This window comes from Xenopus tropicalis, chromosome 3 (assembly GCF_000004195.4).
Source record: "Xenopus tropicalis strain Nigerian chromosome 3, UCB_Xtro_10.0, whole genome shotgun sequence".
Lineage (NCBI taxonomy): Eukaryota > Metazoa > Chordata > Amphibia > Anura > Pipidae > Xenopus > Xenopus tropicalis.
This window is the reverse complement of record NC_030679.2, coordinates 103,271,526-103,295,143: the sequence shown is the minus strand read 5'-3', so window position 1 is coordinate 103,295,143 and position 23,618 is coordinate 103,271,526. Positions and strand designations below refer to the sequence as shown.

The window sequence follows — 23,618 nt, the reverse complement described above, 5'->3', positions numbered from 1 at the left end:
AAGCTTTGAATTACAGGAAGATAATTTCCCATAGATTCCATTTCAGACAAACAACATTTTTAAAAATGATTTCTTTTTTCTCTATGATAATAAAACAACACCTTGTACTTGAGCCTAATTGTGATTAAATGAATCCTTATCAGAGGCAAAACAATCCTATTAGGTTTATTTAATGTTTCAAATTATTTTTGAGTATACTTAAAGTATGGAAATCCAAATTACAGAAAGACCCTTTACCTGAAAATTCCCAGGTCCCAAGTATTCTAGATAACACGTCCCATACATGTATGTGAAAAGTGTCCAATTTCCATATAGGTGCAGTTTCCTGTGGAAGATCAGCAACTACCCACATATTAGCTACTTTCTGCCTTGTTTTAGTCATTAAATGAAAGTGTGTTGTACTTATGTATAGTCCTATCTCCACACGCTCAAGAATCTTTCTCTCTCTCCCTCTCTGCAATGAATAAGAAGATTTTCCACCAGTGTTAAAGGTGGGATACAAGTAGCATCAGGGGAAATGCCTTGTTTTGCAGCAGCTAATGCTGTTTTCTTGTTAGCGACTTAGGAAAAGCTGGATAAATGAGTCCCTGGAGTGAATGGTGGGAGAGTAAAATAGGCCTTCCACTCCATACTCCATTTAGTGTTTTCAGTTGGCCAGCTGCCTCATAGGGCTGCAGGTGAGCAGCAAATAAAAGAGCTATGGGGTTACATAGTAGGGTGTTCACTCTTAGAGCAGAGCACAAGGCAGGAAGGCTGGCTGCCTGTGTGAGAAACTCCCGGAGGGGCTGGGGGTGCCCAAGGGTTCACGAGTGTGAGAGTCACCGTGAGGGATGGTGAGAAGTCTCGGGAAAAGGTTCCAGAGAGTGAAAGTTAACCTGGTAGGTGAGAGTTCCAAAGAAGGGACAAGCCATGAATACGTCTGGTGAACTGTTTGCTGATGAACTGTGATGTTTGCCCCAAATAAACTTATGTTTTTTGTCTGAAGAAGTGGTGTCCCTGTCTCTGTGCTCCTGATTCTCTACTTATCTGCCTACCATAGCTAACTTCCCCCCAAAATTATGTGTACAGGCAACCCAATAGGATTGTTTTGCATCCAATAAGGATAATTTAGATCTTAGTTGGGATCAATTACAAGGTACTGTTTTATTTCTACAGAGAAAAAGGAAATCAGTTTTAAAATTCTGAATTATTTGATTAAAATATGGGAGACATGGGAGACAGGCTTTCTGTAATTCAGAGCTTTCTGGATAATGGGTTTCTGGATAAGGCATCCCATACATATACATACACACACCTTGCATGAGTTCAAATGCTAGTGTCTCTGTATCTGATCAAATTTTCATTTTCCATCCAACACTAGGGGACTTAAAATATTCTATCTCATATATAAATGCCTCTATATCTGATGTAAGTGTTAAAAATAAATTTAACTGGTATCGTAATTTTAAAATGCACAGGAACAGACATTTTTAAGCGATCCTTTGCTTTCCCATCTTTATTTTGACAATAAGCACTGAGAGTACTCCATAATGAAAGTGAAGTGCTGGTTGCTATGGGCAGGCCACATCCTGAGAAATTATATCCTAATTAGGCTATGCAAATGTCTGAATGTGTGTTTTGTGCTTCATGAATAAAGTTCCTTGTATTTTGCCTTGTAGAAGCATACTTTTCATTTGGGATTTTACAGTCTTATCTCTGCTTTGTGTGACTATAGTGATAAATTAGAATTACTTGTACAGCCATAATTGCTCTTCTTCAACCCCCATGCTGCTGTAGGAGAGCTATGTATAAATTTATAAGATAACTCTGTTTAATACAAAACTCATGTGCTCATGTGATGATCTAAGATTTGTGACCTAGCGCTGTGTGACAATCCAGTATCAAGGTTTAACTGCCCCAGCCTGGGGTTCTTCCCAGCAAGCACCATGGAGCGACCCTCTTCCTGCTTCTTCTTTCTTCACACAGGTTCACATGCACAGAAGAGTGAAAAGGGAAAGCCTTTTCACTTTACTGCACAAGCGTTGGCCCTGAGGTACCGAAGAAAGACAAAGTGGAAGAAGAGCATCACTCTGTATTGCTCACAGAGAAAAACCCTAGGCCCGGTGCAATTTTCTGCTAACAGGAGCACCACCCCAGTGTATCAGGTAAGTAAATACAATCACTGGGGAATGTCTAAATTTTGGCACCCAGGGTGATTTTACCTTTCCTTCTCCTTTAAAGGGGAGGGCATTTATTTAGTAGCTTAATGCAAAACATATACATTAATAATGGGTGAGTGCAGAGGACCCCTTGTTCTTGTTGCTATAGGGTCTAAAAGAACAGAAAAGGGTAAGGCCTGAACAGAAATTAGAATTTTAGAAATTAGATGGGACTAGACAGATATTAGATTAGATATTTTAATAAAATAATTCAGATTTTTAAAAATGAGTTATTTTTGTTCTGTAATAATAAAACAGGACCCTGTATTTTATTCTAAGATATAATTAATCCTTATTGGAGACAAAACAATCCTAGGTCCCACACCTGTACCAGGTTAACCAGCGTTTATTGCTAGTTTTACTCCATACCTATAGGGTCATTGTTCACAAGGGCTTTACTCTTCCTCCATCAATAGCAGCGAGACAAAAATATAATTTGACTTTGCCATTAAAAGCTAGCTATTAGTTACAGAAATAACAGTGACAGAACTTGCTGGGTGCTTCAGTCAAAGTTTTTCATAAACCCCCTATGTGGGGGTATATTCAATTGGTTGCACTTGTTCAGTGGTCCATTCCTTAATTCAAATTTATAAGGGATAACAGTTTATAAAATGCTATAGCATTAAACATTTCCATTTCCTACTGTTCTTCCAGATTTTTGTCACAATGCGGCACGCTTCACTGTGTTTCCACAAAAGAGCCTTGCTCCATAGACAATCAGATTTCCCCCTGTATAAAAATGACTGCAAAGCAAAGTGCATTTCAGTAGAAACAGAACATTGGGCACCTGACCCGGACATTACCGCAGTGAGAAGTCTTTATTTGCTGTTTTTCTTCCACTTTCCTGATGAATTGGGCAAAATCATACACAGATCAATGTTAATGTTAAATTGCATGAAATGAAATGCTAAATGCCTGAAGGGTCTTTGTTGAAATACTGAGTGAAAAGAAAGTAAGGGCTTTGAAAGTCATGATTGGGTGGGTTATTATTCTTACATTTACTTTGATAATGGAAGTATTTGGCTTATGGGATTATAGTATTATAGTATATAACTTTATCTTACTGGTTAGTGATACTGGTGGCAGAGTATTTATTGTTTTTAGCTTTAGCTGCTTTTGTTTTAACTGCTAGATTAAAAATAAATCGTTTTGGGGATGAGATCAAAGTGGCATTTTTTTTTTTTACTTTCCTTCATATTTCTGCATTATGGGACTACTACACCTTTTTCCTTGTTTATGGCTAAAGGAGATGCTAAGCACCTGTATTGCTTACAAGGATTCTGTCGTGATTTTTATGGTGTACTTTTTATTTCTAAATTACACTGTTTACATAGCAAATAATTCTTAAACCAACAAATGTATTTTTTTAGGTGTAATATTGGTGAGTAGGCAGCCATCTCAGTGCATTGTGTCTGAGCTTTCAGAAAGAGATTACACATTAGAGCTGCTTTCAGGTAGCCTATTGTTTCTCCTACTCCCATGTAACTGGAAGAGTCCCAAGCCGAACTTAGATTTCTTACTATTGAGTGCTATTCTGATATCTACTGGAGCTGCTATCTTGCTCCCTTCCCATTGTTCTGCTGATCGGCTGCTGGGAGGGGGGCGATATTACTCCAACTTGCAGCTCAGCAGTAAAGTGTGACTGAAGTTTATCAGAGCACAGGTCACATAACTGTGGCACCCTGGAAAATGAAGAATACGGCTAGACCCATGTGGATTTCAATTCAGTATTCAGCTGGAGAAGCTCTACTAACTGATTTTGAAAAAAACATGTTTTCCCATGACAATATTTCTTCAATGTTTAGTGGCTATCTGGTTGTCAGAGTCTTGTTTACCTTAGCAAACACACAGTGGATTGAATGCAAGACTGCAATATGAATTGAAGGGGGCCTCAATACAAAGTTAAAGAACAAAAAGTAACAATAATTGTAGTCTCACAGTTTTTTTTTTTTTTTTTAGTAGCCAGGGTCGTTGACTTCCCCCCCACCACCACCACTTGAAAGCTGGAAAGATGTAGAAGAGGAAGCCAAATTTATAAAACTATTAAAAAAAAAAAAAAATGATGACCAATTGCGCTTTGTTAGAAATAATACATACATGAGTTATACACTAAGGGGCAGATGGATACGAAAATTTCTGAAGATCGCAAATATCACGAAAATGCTTACGATAAAGTTGTATTAGTCACAATAATATCATATTGGCAATCCAAAAGTCACTAAATTTTCGTACCGAACGATTGTAAACTGCGGGAAAACCTTGACAAGGGGACTACTCAATTTCCCTTCGCCTTCAGCCATCCCTCTGACCCCCATTGTTACATACATTAATAAAACACCAGGAGCTGGAAATGGGTAAAAAGAGGCCACAGCATTTATTTACATTTTATCAAATAAATAGGACCTTGCCAGCCTCACCCCAAGGCAATATTCAAAGCCAGAATTCCTTAAGAGATCGCTACTATGCTCTGCTGTTCCTTACTGAAGACTTGAGATCAGCACTATGTCATTATATCCACCACTGATTATTAGGCTGCCTCTACCTACAGAGAGGATGGCCCCAAACTCTGCTACCAGCAGGAGCTGCATCTCCCACCATGAGAGAAGTTCAGCAGCCCTGCTGCCGGTCCTGAATGCAGTGCCTCGATGATAGGAAATCCAAGCAGGCTGTCACCTAGCACAAGCAGTAGTAGTGTCTGTATCAATCAACCCACCATGCAGTCAAAGGAGAGAAGCTCCTTTCTCCCTCTTCTAAAATTTCCTGTGCAGTACTCTGGCAAGGTCCTACCGCTGCTGTGACAGAAACAACTTAAAATACATCAACATATATCCACTGTTTTGATCCAGAGGAAGGCAAAAAACCCAGCCTGAAGCCTGTGCCAATTATGCCTCAAGAGGGAAAAAATTCCTTCCTGACCCCACCTGGCGATCGGAAAATTCCCTGGATCAAGGATTTGACTTTTAACAAAAATAATACCATGCAGACTCTCAAATTCATACTGTATAGTGTTACAGAAACCACAATATAACAGTGCATATAGAAAAACATTCACATTCTGTTATTAATAGATAATAATCAGGGTGGGATGTTTCTACCTGTTCAGAAGATAGGAAGTGAACTCCTTCTTTTGTGACATCACATCCCTATCCTTCTCCACCCCCGGCCCAGCTTTCCCCCTCCTTAACTTACTGCTTCTCACCCAATCACAGCTGCATCTGATTTTTCCAATCTTTAAACATAAACCAGTGTAATCTGGCTGCTGGTCATTCGGATCCCTTGTCATGCAGCCCCTGCGTTTATAGCTTCAGGGCTTCCTTTCTGATTTTTTCACGGAAGCGTATGAAAAAGTCACGCAAGCGACGAAAAATTCGGCGACAATACGCTCTGAGCGTTCGAATGAACACTCCCAGCGTTTGTGTCTTAGTAAATCTGCCCCTAAATGGTAGTTTGTTGGGGGTATCCTTAATGGAGAAGGATCTAGGGATTTTTGTAGATAACAAGTTGTCTAATTCCAGGCAGTGTCATTCTGTGGCTACTAAAGCAAATAAAGTGCTGTCTTGGATAAAAAAGGGCATTGACTCAAGGGATGAAAACATAATTTTGCCCCTTTATAGGTCCCTGGTAAGGCCTCACCTTGAGTATGCAGTGCAGTTTTGGGCTCCAGTTCTTAAGAAGGATATTAATGAGCTGGAGAGAGTGCAGAGACGTCAGGGTTGGGGTTGTTTTCTCTGGAAAAAAGGCGCTTGCGAGTGGACGTGAGGAACAAAACTTTCATTTGAAGCAGCGCATATGGTTTTTTACGTTGGGGGTAGTGAGGTTGGGGGGCAGATTCTGTTAATGCCTATAAGAGGGGTTTGGATGAGTGCTTGAACAAGCATAATATCCAAGGCTATTGTGATACTAATATCTACAGTTAGTATTAATGTTGGTATATATACTGTAGTTTATGTATGTGAGTATATAGATAGGTCAGTATGGGTCTGTATGTGAGTGTATAGATAGGTCAGTATGGGTTTATGTATGTGAGTGTATAGATAGGTCAGTGTGGGTCTGTATGTGAGTGTATAGATAGGTCAGTATGGGTTTATGTATGTGAATGGATAGATAGGTCAGTATGGGTCTGTATGTGAGTGTATAGATAGGTCAGTGTGGGTCTGTATGTGAGTGGATAGATAGGTCAGTATGGGTCTGTATGTGAGTGGATAGATAGGTCAGTATGGGTCTGTATGTGAGTGTATAGATAGGTCAGTATGGGTTTATGTATGTGAGTGTATAGATAGGTCAGTGTGGGTCTGTATGTGAGTGGATAGATAGGTCAGTATGGGTCTGTATGTGAGTGTATAGATAGGTCAGTATGGGTTTATGTATGTGAGTGTATAGATAGGTCAGTGTGGGTCTGTATGTGAGTGTATAGATAGGTCAGTATGGGTTTATGTATGTGAGTGTATAGATAGGTCAGTGTGGGTCTGTATGTGAGTGGATAGATAGGTCAGTATGGGTCTGTATGTGAGTGTATAGATAGGTCAGTATGGGTTTATGTATGTGAGTGTATAGATAGGTCAGTATGGGTCTGTATGTGAGTGTATAGATAGGTCAGTATGGGTTTATGTATGTGAGTGTATAGATAGGTCAGTATAGTTTTGTGTGTGCTGGGTTTACTTGGAAGGGTTGAACTGGATGGACTCTTGATGGTCTTTTTCAACTCTATGTAACTATGTAACTATGATTGCACAGGTGCTAGGAACTGGAAATTCCATAACATATTAAGTTATCTTAGGTAAACCACCCCTTTAAACAAAACTTTCCCCTTTGTACCCAATGACAATTGGTGCATTTAAAGGGTGTGTCACATGTCATATCAGACCATATTCTGGAAAGGGAGTGCATGTGCTGTTTTGTGTCTATTTAACAACCTGTTTTTTTCAGACGGTAACATTTTATTTTTGGATGATCTCTAAAAAGGATTAAAATATAGTGAATGTCTTTAAAAGGTAATTGATCCATAAATATACACAATTAATATGTTACCTCTAATCATTGCCATTCAAGAACTATTAGTTTTCGTATCTGAAAAGCATCTGGCATTACCTGATTTAATTAAAATGATATACTGCAAAGCCATTGCATTAGAGAAGGGATGTGAGTGGGCCTTAAGTGCTCTTCAAGCACATTATGGCATTTTCTGATTTCTACATAAGCTGCCACTTCCCTGACGGCTCTTTTTCCAATTTACGCAATAAGGTCAAGAGCTTATCTCCATTGTGGGACATTATCATAATACCACATATATTAATCCACCGGTTACACTGAAATTGCCTTTGGAGAATGTGGACTTTCATTGCTTGGGAGTTCAGCAGTTGTGCCTTTCAGCCCTATTGACACCCAGAAAGTAATAAGACATATGAACAGTGTATTGTGTTTGAAGCCGTGGCATATCACAGCAATTGGATATAGGCAGGCATTCATTCCTTATTCCTGGCTGTTTATGTTTACTGAAGGTCGGGTGGCAGTTGTTAAAAATATGCTTACTCTTCAGAAGATTGATTCTCTCCTCATGCCATAAAATTGTTGTTTTAAGTTATGCACGGGTACCTGAATTGTACGATTCAGCACATTTTAGGAGCACAAAGCAGACATTAAACCGACGTTCAGACATACTGCCTAGGCTCATAAAAGGATATAAATTAAATGTAATGTCCATTGTCTGAGAATAATCAGAGACATTTTGATGACTGCCGAGTAACAGACACATGCCTTTCTTTTGATTTGCAATCTAGTTATATAGATGTGAAGTTCAGCATTCCACAAAGGGGACTTATTGCTCTTACAGGATCTCTAGAGATTTACTTGTAATTTAAAATAAAAAAAAACCTTGAATCAATATTGTGCTTTGCACAGATGGCATACCAATAGATATTGATGAGGGAGTCACTTACTTGTGTACAGACTGATCAGTCAAGCAACCCAAGGTGGTGTCACTCTGTTCATATTGAACCAAAATGCATTGTTTTCCCTGCATAACATTTAACCATTGATGTGCTTTAATATCTTTAGACTACAGTCTGTGAACCTCCTGCTTTTATTATATACTTTAATTATATACCTTTATAAAGGGATAGCATGTATAACAATTAAGCATGGGCTACATGCTAAACAAGCCTTCTCCACATGTATTGGCAAACAAGTGTTTATCATATAACATTCACTTATACAATTAACATGTATACATTAAAACTGGCCAAAAAGTGCCCCTAAAATAATTGGTCCATGTATGGGGCCAAGCTGAATTATATGATTATACATGGCAATATAGCATATAAAGAACTTTTAGTGGAGAGACCTGTGACAGGTGGGAGGCAGACTTTACTGTCTCAGTTGCTTGCCAAGTACTAAAAATAGAATACTAAGCCACTAGACAAGAGTTACTGTACACTAATTTACAGACATATTATACATATGTCTGTATTAGGGATGAACAAATGTGTTTGTCTGATAGAGATTTGCAAGTATTGAACATTTTTGTAATTCTGCAATAGAATTTTGCCACAATAATTGTGGTTTTTCATGCAGGAAAAAAATGTGAGAACAAACAATGCCTTATTGACTAAAAGAAAAAAGTTGATAAAAAATGCATGTGGAGCAAATAAAGATATGGTGAAAAAATGCCTGTTGACTTTAATGCATTTTGTGACATTTTATGCAGGGAAACAAAAGCTGACACTTTCACTCACTACTATTACAAGGACCTGTTATCCAGAATACTTGGGGCCTGGTGGTTTCCAGATAGGGGGTCTTTCTGTAATTTGGATCACCATAGCTTAAGGCTTCTAAAAATCATTAAAATGTTTAATAAACCCAATGGAATTGTTTTGTCTCCAGTAACATGTTGCATATATGAACACAGTGTTAAGGTTCACTGTATATCGTTCCGACAAAATCACCATAGTTTATGCCCAGAATGCAGCATACTTTGCTAAAAAACATGCCTCACAACTTGCGCACAGTTGACTAACTCCAATACACATTTGCAGGGGACAGCTTGCTAGGGAAATCTTGGGAATCAGGTCAAGGATAGTTCCCTTGTATACACACAAGAGTAATTAGTACTTATGCAATATACATGCTATACATACATTTCTGAGAATATTAAAAGCAACCTCAAAGTTCAGTCAACAGTCAGATAGAGACACTCTATCCTTATAGTAGCGACTGGATTCTGATATAGATAATGCATAATAGTTTTTAATAGTTTTTTTCACAATGTTTTTCAATAGAGTAATTTTCAATTTCTGCCTTTCAAGTGGTTTGACAGTACAGTAAAGAGTTCTGAAATGTATTCAGACTTTCCAAAGAGATAGCCACCTCCTTCCATCTGTTCTAAAAGAGATAGGTCAAATATAATTATGAAGAAAGGGCAGGATTTATCAAGATGTAAAACAGTAACTTCCCATTTGAATGAACTTGCCCATTATTTATAACTATCTCTGCGAAGAAATTACATACAAGGTGACTGAACTGCTGTTTTAGGTTAGTTATGTCAAGCAAGAAAAGCCACAGAGAGGACTCATTAAAGTGTTATATACACTAAATACAAAGATAAGACACTAGATGCTGCAATTCTAAACATGACACAATTAAAATATAGGTATAAAATATATATCTAAATCGGATGCAACCATGACTTTTTCCTCATCTGCCGAATTTTAGCGGCAGCTTTGCGAAAATGTTCGCCGTGGCACAATGCTGAAAATGCCTAGCAAAGAACTAGCAATGTTAAGGTTTCTAAAAAAGTCAAATTTTTACAGATATTGAAAAAGAATAGAATAATTTGAAGGATCAAGGTTTATTTTGCAACTTCTAAAAAAATTGACTATTACAAAAAAATCTTTTTTCTTTGCTATTGACCTTATTTTATAAGAACTTTAAAAAATAGATAAATTAGTTTTTGGGGTGGCCTAGATTTATGATTGCTCAAGCAATCATAAGGGATATCCTGCTGGCTTTCTTAATAAAAGGTACAGTAGCTTTTAGGTGTCAAACTTTTTTTATTTAAGAAAGCCTGCTCGGGGGAAAAAACCTCAACTAACGAGGTATTTTCACCCAATGAGCTAAAAGGCTTGAGCAATTTGCCCCTTAATGTAATTGGCGAGGCAGTGGTGCAGGTTACACTTTGAGCTTCCCACACAGATGAGCTGTAACCAAGCAAACTAAGGCAGTTGGGGGGAACCAGGAAGCACTAGACTTATGACTCATGGAAGCCCACCATAAAGGTAATTTAGGTTAGAATTTGAGGTGAACACTGATTTTCTGTCCTTGATATGCTTGAAACTATGACTGAATAGCTAATACAGTGTCATTATTCAGATATTTGTAACCTTAAGAACTATAGGTAGGCCCTAAACAAATGGTGGACCTCAAAGGGGAGCTTCAATCAAAAGGGTCTGAAATAGCGATGAGCGAATCTGTCCCATTTTGCTTCGCCGAAAAATTTGCGAATCTTTCAAAAGATTCGCGAAACGGCAAAAAACTCAAAAATTTGAGGCCCGCGACTATTTTTTTTGACGCGCAACTATTCATTTGACGTGCAGCAAATTTTTCCGAGGCAAATTTTTTCATCTGTTTCGCAAAACAACCCACCAATGGCGGAACGCGGAAATTCGCCGCAAATTAATGGCTGCCGAAACATTTCACCCATCACTAGTCTGAAAACCAAAATATAAAAGGTTTCGAGTTCATATATTCATGCATTTTAATAGATCACTGCTTTACTCTGCATCAGCCAAGCGTTCATATAAAATCAGCTACCTCCAATAATAAATATTTAAAAGCTTTTCAGATAAAGGATAATTCATTCTGCTTAGACTGGTTGGACCATAGCCATGATCCTAAAAACATACCTACAATCCCTGACATGAGAACCACAAAATGGAATTTCTCCATTAAAAGCAGAAAAGGTGTCTGCAACTTTGTTCTCAAATAAAACATTTTCCCGCCAACTATAATATTTTTTCATGCAAAATGAAATACTTTTAATTCTGATGACAGTATAATACATCCTTGATACTTATATTTTTAGATCAGCCACAAAAGCTTCTGTGGTTTTATTGTAGAACTCTATACAGCGGAAAGTGCATCCATTCTAATGTTAAACAATTCAGAAATCCCGAACATTTGTTTGGGACTTGTTTTGTTACCATTAGATAAATATTTGGGGTAAAATCTTGATGAGCAGTTACATTATGTACAATACTGCAAAAATATCATATTGCTCACAGATCTAATTACTGGAAACTGAATGTGTCTGTGGTTTTAATGACTTGGTATCTATTAATTGCAGATTAAGAGCAGAGAAAGAGAAGGATAGACTCATCTCATTAACAGCATATTTTGGGGAAAGCTGATTACTAGTATTTGAGCACAAGTCTGTATTATTCCACAAGGAAATGATCCAATTGATTCAATGGCAAAACATATGAGCCACATAAGAGCTAATTAGGTTTTTCTGTAATATTATTATTTTAATACTGAATGCATTAGAATTGGGATTATTAATTAATATAAAGGTTTTGCATCATTTATTACATTTTATATTTAACAGCATATCCATAGCTTATATTCATTACAATCCTGGATATATAGATAGTTAGATAGATAGATAGATAGATAGATAGATAGATAGATAGATAGAAAGAAAAGGCAAGAGAGAAATAATTATTTTAATACCCATTACAACAGCAAGTGAGGCTACTGCAACACAAGACAGTTTTTTTAGGCCTTCATATAAACACATGCCAAAAAACAGCCCCTCCATTTTGCTCTTTAGTGTGTCTGCACCCGGAGACACTGCATCAGCCTGTGTGTAGACACACAGATCAGTTCCATGCCTGCACTGAACTATACGTTCAGACAAACCAGAGGACGGATCAAAGAGAAGGAGCTGTGCAGGCAAGAAACTTCCCCATATGGAAAAATCCATGGAAGTCTAAGACTACAAAGACAATGACAGTATAGGCAAAGGTAATATGCACAATCAATACTTTTAGAAAGCATTCCAACAAAAGAGTGTAATAAAATGCAAAAAAATCCCCAAACAATTATAGATTAATAATGGACAAATCCTGTATTTCAAGTAATAGTGGCTCCTTTTTGTTTCTGGAGGCAACATAACCCAGTGAAGGTACACTATGGGGCCAGAAGCTGTCAGAGCATCATGGAGTACTTGCCTTTGTAAAAGCACCATCTCCCGATTCCCTAGCCTAGATGGGTTGGAACTAACCATTAGATATTTTACAGTGAAGATGAAATTGCATTAAACTGTTCCAAACAATCTCTCCTACAGAAAGCTTCTGACTCAATTTATATCAGGTTTCTATACATACTTGTCAGAATATATAAAAGAATAATTTTACTCCACAAATAGCTTTCTCGTTTGAGAAAAATATCAATCATTTCAACCAAAAGTAGCACAAAGGTTAACAAATAAGTGAAAGTTGCTTAATTAATGCTGGATAACAAGCCTACGCTTTTCCAGCTGTTGTTGTACTGCACCCGTTGGCATCCTATGGTCACTGTAGTTCAACAGCTGTTGAATGGTGGTTGGACACTCTTTAATATGGGCATAATCAACATGTAAAATCATACCATGACCATATAAGTGTATTAAGGCTATGAGTTGTCACCGGGAAAGCAAAAACCCATACTAATTAGAGAGCAGTAAAGGTACTATGAAAAGCAGTATTAATTAATCATTGCTACTGGCTTATTGAATATACTAGTTCCTCAGTTAATGAATTGGTGCCATAAGCACAGGCTCTAGAACAGCTTTATGTTGCAGTGCAATCTACGGAGGTAGTTAAAGCATAATCTGTAGAACCTGACAAAATCCTATTTATCACACTCACGTTAATTACCTTCTTTTGTAGGTTACAGTGACAGGAAGGTCCTTCTTGTATTCCTGATTAGCGATTTAACTCTAAGAATGTTTGTCACAGAGGAGCCAGTGATTCTCTCTCCAAAGAGGCTTTGACCTATTTTTGATACACTGCCCTGACTGCACTATTGTAACCCAGGGATTGTTATTAAGGAACTTTAAGTTTATTCTCTTTTAAAAAGCAGGCCATCAGTGGCTTGTGTCTGTACTGAAGCCACAAAGGTCAGGCTACATGCTTTGTGTACAGACTAGGGCTACAAGGTCATTGAAAACACTACTTATAAATACAAGCAGTTGGGCTGTAGCGATACACTCTGCGCCACTGGAAATTCTAGATATATCCCCATTTCTCACATGATATGGTAACTAAAACAGGGCTTGGTGACTTATTTGTTATGGACAGAGAGCATTCTCATCATTGATTCTGGTTGATTTTAGGTTGCCTTGTCTTACAGATAAAATATGGGTTAAATATTATATGCCACTGATGAATTTCCTTTTCCAATTGAAATCTTTGCTACCTGTTTTTTTCAGTACAAAGGGGACCTTTAGAAAACAATTTGTTTTGCTTTCTGTATCCTCCCAGCTATATCCATTCACTATATGCACTGCTAAACAAAACTAATTTAAACTGCAAAAAAAGAGTCATAAAAACACAAACATGTAAATGTAATGTAAACATGTGTAAGGCATAAGGACAAAAGCCTTCAACTCCCATTACTACTAATTTAGTTACTTAGTTAATTTGGGTTGAAAAAAAAATTTTTCATTACTTTTCTGTATGATTCCCCAGCATACAGTATATACACATTCAGTATAAAACACACATGCACATGTCGATATATGAACACACATATCTATATATATATATCTATCACCTTTCCTATTTTAAGGCAGGTCATTTTTTTTTTTTTTTTATAAAGCTGTCTCTGCAATGTAATCTCAAAATATGCTATGATAATTGTTCCCTAAGGAGAATGGCACATGGGATGATATGTAGCCCATGGTTAAATCTCGGCTACCAAGGGTGAAAAATCTTACCCTGAAAGCTTTCCCACCGGTTATAAAGGGAATCACTGGTGGCAAAACATACACAGCACTTGCAAGTAAACTTCAGTCCATTACAGAATACAAAGCACCAAGTAACTTTTGCCACCAGCAATTCACTTTATTGCCAGTGGGAAGGCATTCAGGGGAGATTAGTCACCCTAAATGCTCACCAACACAAGTGCTGGAGATAAATGAAATACTACTTGTAATTACAGGATTCTAAAGAATTAACTTAGACACAAAGATCTTATTAAGTATATTGACAAACCTGTGTTCTTTACCAGACTTGACTGCCCCATTGCTCTAGTTCTAGTCTGGGTAATTGAAAAGACCTATAATTAAAAAAAAAAGGTTTTTCCATATGTAGTAGTAGATGGTTTTTCCTCTTCTCACTTATACTAGGATGTTTGTAGCATACATAGGTAATATAATATTCCTAGCAATCTTCAGGCCAACTGATATCTCTACCAGTAAGGCCTCTACACAGTTCATAGTGCTATACTTTATTATGTAGCTTTACTTCTAATTTTACAAAATAGTCTAAATTCACAGCCTAGTCACATGTTTTATCCCAGCTGTTCTAAGTAATACCAATTATTTCAATTTTCTGTACAAGCAATTAACTCTAATTTTCCTTTTATCTGACAAGATCTGTACATTTGAAGCAGACAGTGATTTTTTAATATTACTATAGTAAACATGTGTTTGTCTTTTCAACTCAATTCATACAACATACACATATATAAGAAGCCAACATGCTATAGGGCACTAGTACTCTCCTGGCTAGTCATACACTTCGTTTTATTTTTTCACTCTGGGTAATTGACAAGTCACTTTCCTGCTGAGGAAGCCAGCAAACACTAAGGCACGACTGGCTTAATAAGTCCAAGACCAGACACCTCAAATGGCTTAACAGATGAAATCCTTTTTAATAAGCTTATAAGGCAGGCCTAAATTTATAGAAATGTCTCAATCAAAGTGTACTTATGGGTTGCTGTAAAGTTTACCATCTGCCTTACTTCTGCTGTTGAAGTAATCTTGAACCTATAAATATCTTGACATATGCTTCCTGGGCACTAAATGCAATAATCTAGAGAGGAAAGCTCCATTCCTACCTGTAAAAAACATAAGTGTAAGTAATTGTTAGAATTACTGCCTGACGCGCTAAAGTGCCTTGCTGAAGATAACCAGCAGGATATAAGTGGAAAAATACAATGCTGCATGCAAATTAAAAGTTCGCACAAAGAATCCTATACATTTTCTGAACAGTGCTGGACTTTTACACATTTATAATTATTTTCAAAATATTTATGCTTATTTGCTCAGCCCACAAATCACACACAAAAGATGAATATATTGATGCACAGAATGTAGCATTTTTTAGCTTAAAATCATTTTGAATATGTTTCTGAAAGTTCTGTAAGGGTCCCGTAATATGTAAGGGATAATGATCCACCCAGTGATATAAATATTACTCAACAGTACTTGGTACCTGTCAAGGCCTGGCAGCCCTTCCTGGGGTTGAAGTCTAGACCAAGGATAAAGCTGTGTAAAGATAGTCCAATTTGAGGTAAAAGGGTTAAGCTTTGTATTCAGGCAAAAGATAGGGGCATCAACATGGTCGGAATCAAAGCAGAAAATTAGGAACCAGAAGATCAAGTCAAAATAATAATTAGGTGCACCTATAAACGCACAGAGTAAGACCCATATTTGGGCATTGAACCAAGGTCTCTGGCTTATTATGGTGTTTATTTATTTTGAGTTTTTTCGCCGAAGTGTTCTGTGGTGACATCCAATATGGCCAATGTGACATTGCAGACATGGGCGTTGCCATCTTGGATCCAAAATGGAATACTCTTAACAGTACCATCTTATATTTGCTCTGTGGTCAACACAACTGGTACTCGACAGTACTTGGTACCCTAGCTGGAGTAACAAAACACCTTTCACCTTATCTGGTAATGAAAAGGAGTCAGTGCTCACAGCTACAACATACTCTTTCATATAGAAGCAGACAATTTTTTAGCCATACTTGCCTACCATGCTTTTTGCTAAACATCACAGTTATGTAAACAACTCTGTGTTGAGTATGTAACAAAAAACACTCGCTAAGCAAATAGTTAAACATTTGGTATCGTTTGAGTATTGCATTTTGCTGTGCTAACACTGGGTCATTTTTCATAATAGGGCAATATATCACCTGCCAGGTAGGGACGATTAAAATCAATGCCTGCATGAACATTCTAAGGTACAATTTGTACAATCCAGTCTGTCTTCCCATTTCTTTTGATATCAATATAAATTATACATAAGTGAAATGGAACAAATGGGAACTACTTACAGAATACTGCCAGGCTTAAAAACCATTGTATTCTTAATTGTTTGCTTCCTTTATAATCATGAGCAGCACTATATTGCTACTTTTAGTTTTAACATTAAAGTCATTATGCTTCACTAAGGCCAAAGCAAATCAGTTATAAGGAAAGTCACAAAACAAATGCTGACCTAAATGAGTATTGCCTTGAATAAACTGCTTATATGAATCACTTTTCCTCATTTCCTTTCCTCCCAGTTTCAAAGTGAACAATTCACATTAATTGTGGCATCTGGATCTTAATTAAAAACTAGTGATGCTAGCCAGTAAGAACATATAAAAAAAATTGTTGTTTTGGAGGAGAAAGAAACAAACCATCATTATGACAGCATTCGCCTTTCTCTTATCGGAGAGTGGGGAATTAGTAATGAAGTCATTGAACTTTATCTGGCCTCAATTCCACTGTAAGCTCCTTGTGACACTGGGTAAGTCACTGGATCTGCCTTTAAATCTTAGATTGAAAGTTTTCTCAGGAATGTACCCACTCAATTTACCAAGTCTATGAACAGCTCTGAATGAAAGTACAGCTATTATTCAGACAACTCGGAATTAAGAGAAAGACATCTCCCATAGAGTCCACCTTAAGCAAATAATTCCAATTTATACATTATACATTTTCTGTAATAATAAAACAGTAACTTGTACTTGATGGTAACTATGCTGGCTAAGCAATCCTATTGGGTTTATTTCTGTGTTTTTTTTTTTTTTTACAGACTTAGGGTATGGTAATCCCTTATCCCCAGAAAACCCCAGGTCCTAAGCAGAATGATATGATAAAGTATTTTATTTCTTTAGAGGTCTAAATAGTAAATACAATAGTGAACTGTTTCCTGGCATAAAATAAAGGGCAATATTCTAAGCATATAACAGGTATGGGATCCATTATCCATAAACCCGTTATCCAGAAAGCTCCGAATTACGGAAAGCCTGTCTCCCATAGACTCCATTTTAATCAAATAATTTAGAATTTTTAAACTGATTTCCTTTTTCTCTGTAATAATAAAACAGTACCTTGTAATTGATCCCAACTAAGATATAATTAATCCTTATTGGATGCAAAACAATCCTATTGGGTTTAATTAATATTTTAATTATTTATTATTATTAAGGTATGGAGATCCAAATTATGGAAAGACCCCTTATCCAGAATACCCTTGGTCCTGAGCATTCTGGATAACAGGTCCTATACCTGTATAAGCATCAGATACTTTTATAACTTCCACCCCATCTTCCCCAATTGTCTTTGATTTCCCTACCTGCCTTGGAAGATTTTTTTTCATCCAGAAATTGAATTCCCTGTATCCCCAGTCATCACTGTAATACAGTACTTCATTCTATGCTTTGTACCACAGTCTTCTGGCAGCTTTGTAATGTTGTTTCCTTATCACTGGCAACTGGTATTGGCTACCTGCAATGGAAAGAAAATGTGGACTGAAATATCAAAGTTGATACTTTTTTGAGTTCTGCATTGTTTTTCATTTCTCCCTGGTTCATTGAACAAAACAAAGTGAAAACACTGTGATTCGTCCAGTAGCTTAAGAGAGCTTTGACGTGCCACGACAAGTCACGTTCACATAATAAGCCCAGTTAGTTATTTACTCTAACAAATTAAAAATTCTGCAGTACGTATGCCCCAGCTATTATTGAAAAAAAGAACTAATCCAAAAGCATTACAGCATGTAACAGTTTTATAACTACATCAATTAATATTCTAATGTAGTAAAATTGCGCCCAAATGCATGTTCAGCATCAGAATGCTATTTAAATCACAATCCTCTCCTTTTTTATTAGCTGGCTTTTAATGAAACAGCAATACATGAAAAACAGCATTTTATTTTCAAACAATCAAATGCAAATAAGCCAGGAAAGCTTTCTCTATTAACAAATAATCCCTTAATATGAATTTGTTTTATGTCTCGTCCACATCTAAACCTGTATTTTTTTGGCCTGAACAGATATACATAATTCATTTATTAAGGATTAACAAATAAGTTAAACAACAAAATATTTGATCCTAAAAAAATGAAGTATTGGTCACTTATCCAGTAGGTATATGTTCATTTTAAATATTTCTTGTCCTAGTAATATTCTGCTAGTAAAAGACTGGAAATAAAAATAACATTGTATTCTAAACATTATAAATACACCCAGTCTCCCTTGGTGTTGGAAGGTTGAATACAAGAATGAAACTGTTTTTAGTTGGCATCTGGTCAAGACTTAAAGACTCCATGGCTAAAGAGTCTAAGGACTCTATGGCTAATGGGCTAATGATACACTGAGTGGAATTGGACTTTGGCCAGAAAATGTGCAGTCGAATAAAAATAAGCCGAAATACATTTGTGTATATAGCTCGAAACCTTTCTCTGGCCAGTGGAAGTGCACAGACAGGGGAAAGCAAATGTAAAAGCCATATTTATAAACTAATTTACAATGAATTCATGTAATGGTGTATAATTGAAAAACATTAAGGCTGTGAGAAAGAAAACTACCCCAAGAAGCCATTAATGACATGTGATCTACTAAAAACAATGTGTTTTGATTGGTTGCGTTTAATAACCCCTGATATCAACACTGAATAAAGCCATGACTTATGCAGCATTAACTATTTTGCACCTATGTACTGAATATATATCAGACAGTGCTACAAGTTGCCATGTGTACAGGGCAACACTACATAATACTGTATGTAGGCCCTAATGGTGTACAGCTCATAAATAGTCTTGGAAATTACTGCATTTGGAAGGCGGGTATTGGTGGGCTGTGGGCAAGCAAAGCATTGGATCATGGCTAGCAATGGACACAGGCATCTAAGTGGTAAAATATAAATTATCTTGGTGTAATATGTAGCATTTTTGCCTGCTTTGATGAGGTCTTCCAGTTCCACTAGAGAGCAGCCCATCTGGCCCCAGCCTTAGTGAGTACATGTGGTTTCTTGCACAGAGGGGCTCCTTAATTAAAGGACATGTAAGCCCCACAAACAAAAACTGAATGAGTGAAGAGCCTCTTTGAAATTTTTCAATACCTGCCACACTGGTTGTCCAGAGGTTAATAGTAAGGCTGCAGTGTCCCCCTTTATCACTTAGATTTCCTTCTCCTCCTGTAACCCACTCGGCCCCCCCCCCCCCGGGAATTTGCTTTGACTTCTGGCTTGTGGGCATGCTCAGTTGTTCTTAGCTCAGATTACTTAACACCCCCCCCAGTTTAGCAGCCAGTGAAGAGAAACTCAGCTCTAGCTGTCTGCTTCAATCTTTTTCTCCCAACCAACTCTCCTGAGCTCAGCTCAAACAAAGTAGAACTTTTATCAGAGACAGTTGTGCCTGTGTGAGCCTGTATTCTTGATGAAATGTATGCTGAATAAGGGTCTGTGTGTATGTATGCTGAATAAGGGTCTGTGTGTGTGTATGCTGTTTGCAGATTTAAATGTATCTGATTATGTATCAGAGAAAAAATGGCCACTGGGTGAAAGCTGCTATTTGCTTTAGGAAAATGTGATGGTGCTGGCAAGCGGAGGGGATATATGCAGTACAAATGATGCCATTTGGGTGGGGGAGACATGCCCAACTGATATACATTGTAGGCAAATGTAGGCTTTACATGTCCTTTAACTAACATTTGGATTTCTGCATGTAAAAAAGTTTAGATGTGTCAATCTGGCATTTTTGCAGGAAATGGCCTTTTCCACATATTTTTACAATTAGGCCAGATTGTCTCATATAAAAAGTATTTTACATACAAGAACCCCATGTTAGTATTTTCAGAGGATTTGTCACCCATAGTTAGTGCAAATCGCCTTATCGTCCATTGTCCAAAAATAGAAAATAGGGGATCAGAGTACTCCTATTAATGGTTAAAAATACAACATTTTAGAACAAAACAACATTTTTTTGTATAAAAAAAAGGCTTAAATACTGCAGATAATTAAACCATGCAATCACTAAGATGAATTAGTCTAATTGTTTTTAAATGAAGAGTGCGATCATAATGGAAAACATTTATCATGCTCCCATTCCCACAGAAGGTGCTTGAGACTCACATCAAGATTCCAAAAGTGTAAAGGATTTCTTTATACACTTCAGCTGACATTGCTTGGGTCACAGTACAATGTGATAGATCTTAATTCCCTTTGATGTCTTGCAGCTGATAGCTAAGAATAAGGGATCTCATCATATCAAACAGAATTATAACACAGCCCCATTATCTCATTAGAGTCATTTTGATGCTTAAACCATCCCCTGATAATTAGAAAAAAGGCCTGTAAGATTAAGACATATTTTACCGCTCGCTTACTAGTAAGTAAATAGTCTATAAATCATGCCAGAAAATAAGGTACTTAGGGCTATACAGCTTTCTTTTGGTGGCGGCTTTTATAAGTTTGGATTATATGAAAACATAAAAAGCATCTACATAAAAGCTATCTAATACAGGATTAGACAAATAAAATCCTTGGTGTAAATGTACACTGTTAGCAACCATTTTCCTTTCAAAATGTATTTTTTATTCATGTTCTTAGTTAATTACAGGCACACACAAAAATGAAGGCTTTCTATTAGAAAGAAACATCAAATACATTTTTATTCTTTTAGAACTGATGTGAGCTGGGTCTGTGTTACTTATCCATATACAGTATACCCTGTAGCACCCAAGGTTATACATAGGTACTTATTTCCTATATATACCCTGTAGCACCCATAGTTATACATAGGTACTTATTTCCTATATATACCCTGTAGCACCCAAGGTTATACATAGGTACTTATTTCCTATATATACCCTGTAGCACCCATAGTTATACATAGGTACTTATTTCCTATATATACCCTGTAGCACCCAAGGTTATACATAGGTACTTATTTCCTATATATACCCTGTAGCACCCATAGTTATACATAGGTACTTATTTCCTATATATACCCTGTAGCACCCAAGGTTATACATAGGTACTTATTTCCTATATATACCCTGTAGCGCCCAAGGTTATACATAGGTACTTATTTCCTATATATACCCTGTAGCACCCAAGGTTATACATAGGTACTTATTTCCTATATATACCCTGTAGCACCCAAGGTTATACATAGGTACTTATTTCCTATATATACCCTGTAGCGCCCAAGGTTATACATAGGTACTTATTTCCTATATATACCCTGTAGCACCCAAGGTTATACATAGGTACTTATTTCCTATATATACCCTGTAGCGCTCAAGGTTATACATAGGTACTTATTTCCTATATATACCCTGTAGCGCCCAAGGTTATACATAGGTACTTATTTCCTATATATACCCTGTAGCACCCAAGGTTATACATAGGTACTTATTTCCTATATATACCCTGTAGCACCCAAGGTTATACATAGGTACTTATTTCCTATATATACCCTGTAGCGCCCAAGGTTATACATAGGTACTTATTTCCTATATATACCCTGTAGCACCCAAGGTTATACATAGGTACTTATTTCCTATATATACCCTGTAGCACCCAAGGTTATACATAGGTACTTATTTCCTATATATACCCTGTAGCGCCCAAGGTTATACATAGGTACTTATTTCCTATATATACCCTGTAGCACCCAAGGTTATACATAGGTACTTATTTCCTATATATACCCTGTAGCACCCAAGGTTATACATAGGTACTTATTTCCTATATATACCCTGTAGCGCCCAAGGTTATACATAGGTACTTATTTCCTATATATACCCTGTAGCACCCAAAGTTATACATAGGTACTTATTTCATAGCATGTCCCTCTTGACCCTAATTCACAGCACAACAGAAGACAAAATAAAAAATAACCGTTTCCATTGCCAGTGCATCTGCATATAACTAACCAGTTAATGGCTACCAAATAATTCAGTTTATTGCCTAAGTACCATCTTTTTGTTTGACCGTTAGTTTGAATATGAGCAACTACAGAGATACTTCTTTCAACACCAAACTCAGATTTCCTACATAGAAATGTTCCACTGAGTGGTTATTGTTTAGGCTCTATCTCCCAATTGTTTTCAGTCTCTTAAAGAGGTGATTCACTTTTAGGACATTGTAAAATGCCCATTTCTAAGCATCTTTCCAATTGGTCTTTATTTATTTATTTTTATAGTTTCTGAATTATTTGTCTTCTTATAACTCTTTGGAGTGAACAGCCCCACAGTAAGGACAATATACAGATCACTAGCTTACCTAAAAGTTCCTTATTGGAAACTAAAGGGTAGATAATCTTGGCAATGTTACAAACTAGATCATTAGGTTCCCTGTCACTTGTTAAAAACATAATAACAATCTTATCCCCTTCAACAAATGATTTGATTTCAGTGTTTTATGGAAGGGGATATAACGTAAGAAACTTGATATTGGATGGTAATTGTTATGGGGAATTTCGCACAAACTGGCATAAGCTTATTCTTATATCTGACTTTCATTACTTTGAAAGGGTACCCTGGAAACATGGCATAGCTCCCCATAGAACAGAATAAATGTAATCTTAAAAGGCGACTGAACATGACATTTAAGTAGCTTGACATAACTTAAAAGAAAAGACAATCTTGTGTTTTTATACTTGTTAAATTACAAAAAAAGGTAGGCATATCCTCATTAGAGAAGCCGAGAAATCAGAAGATTATTAATCAGATAGGGAGATTGGGAACCTTACATTTCAAGTCATGTAAAGGTTTAGCATGCAGAATAACGTGGATATGGTATTGGATCTTTTATGTGGAAATCATTTAAAGGTATCTTTGATAGAATACACTTGAAACAAATAGATTCATTTTTAAAAATGATTTCCTTTTTCACTGTAATAATAAAACACTACTTAACTAAGCTGAATGAATATGGATTCCAAAGCAATCCAATTGGGTTTATTTGATGTTTATTAGTAGCCTTAAGCTATGGAGATCCAAATTACAAAAAAAAAACCCCAAGCATTCTTGATATTATAATAATGTATGTATAAATATATACACATTTAATGTGGCTCGCTCCATTAGTGCAGGCCCTGGAACAGAAAGATCTGTAATCTGATTAGCATTTTCCGTCTTTACAGTTAATCAAAAGTAA

The 23,618-nt window shown here is 36.7% G+C and overlaps 1 protein-coding gene across 1 annotated transcript in view; it reads right to left on the bottom strand.

Moving 5' to 3' along the window:
- Positions 1–23,618, bottom strand: part of sema6d (semaphorin 6D) — a 238,976-nt gene that overhangs the window by 170,426 nt on the left and 44,932 nt on the right. The window contains exon 2 of the mRNA XM_031897617.1: positions 17,809–17,960. The gene's annotated coding sequence lies outside the window, so the exon portion shown is untranslated. The remainder of the gene's footprint in view (positions 1–17,808; positions 17,961–23,618) is intronic.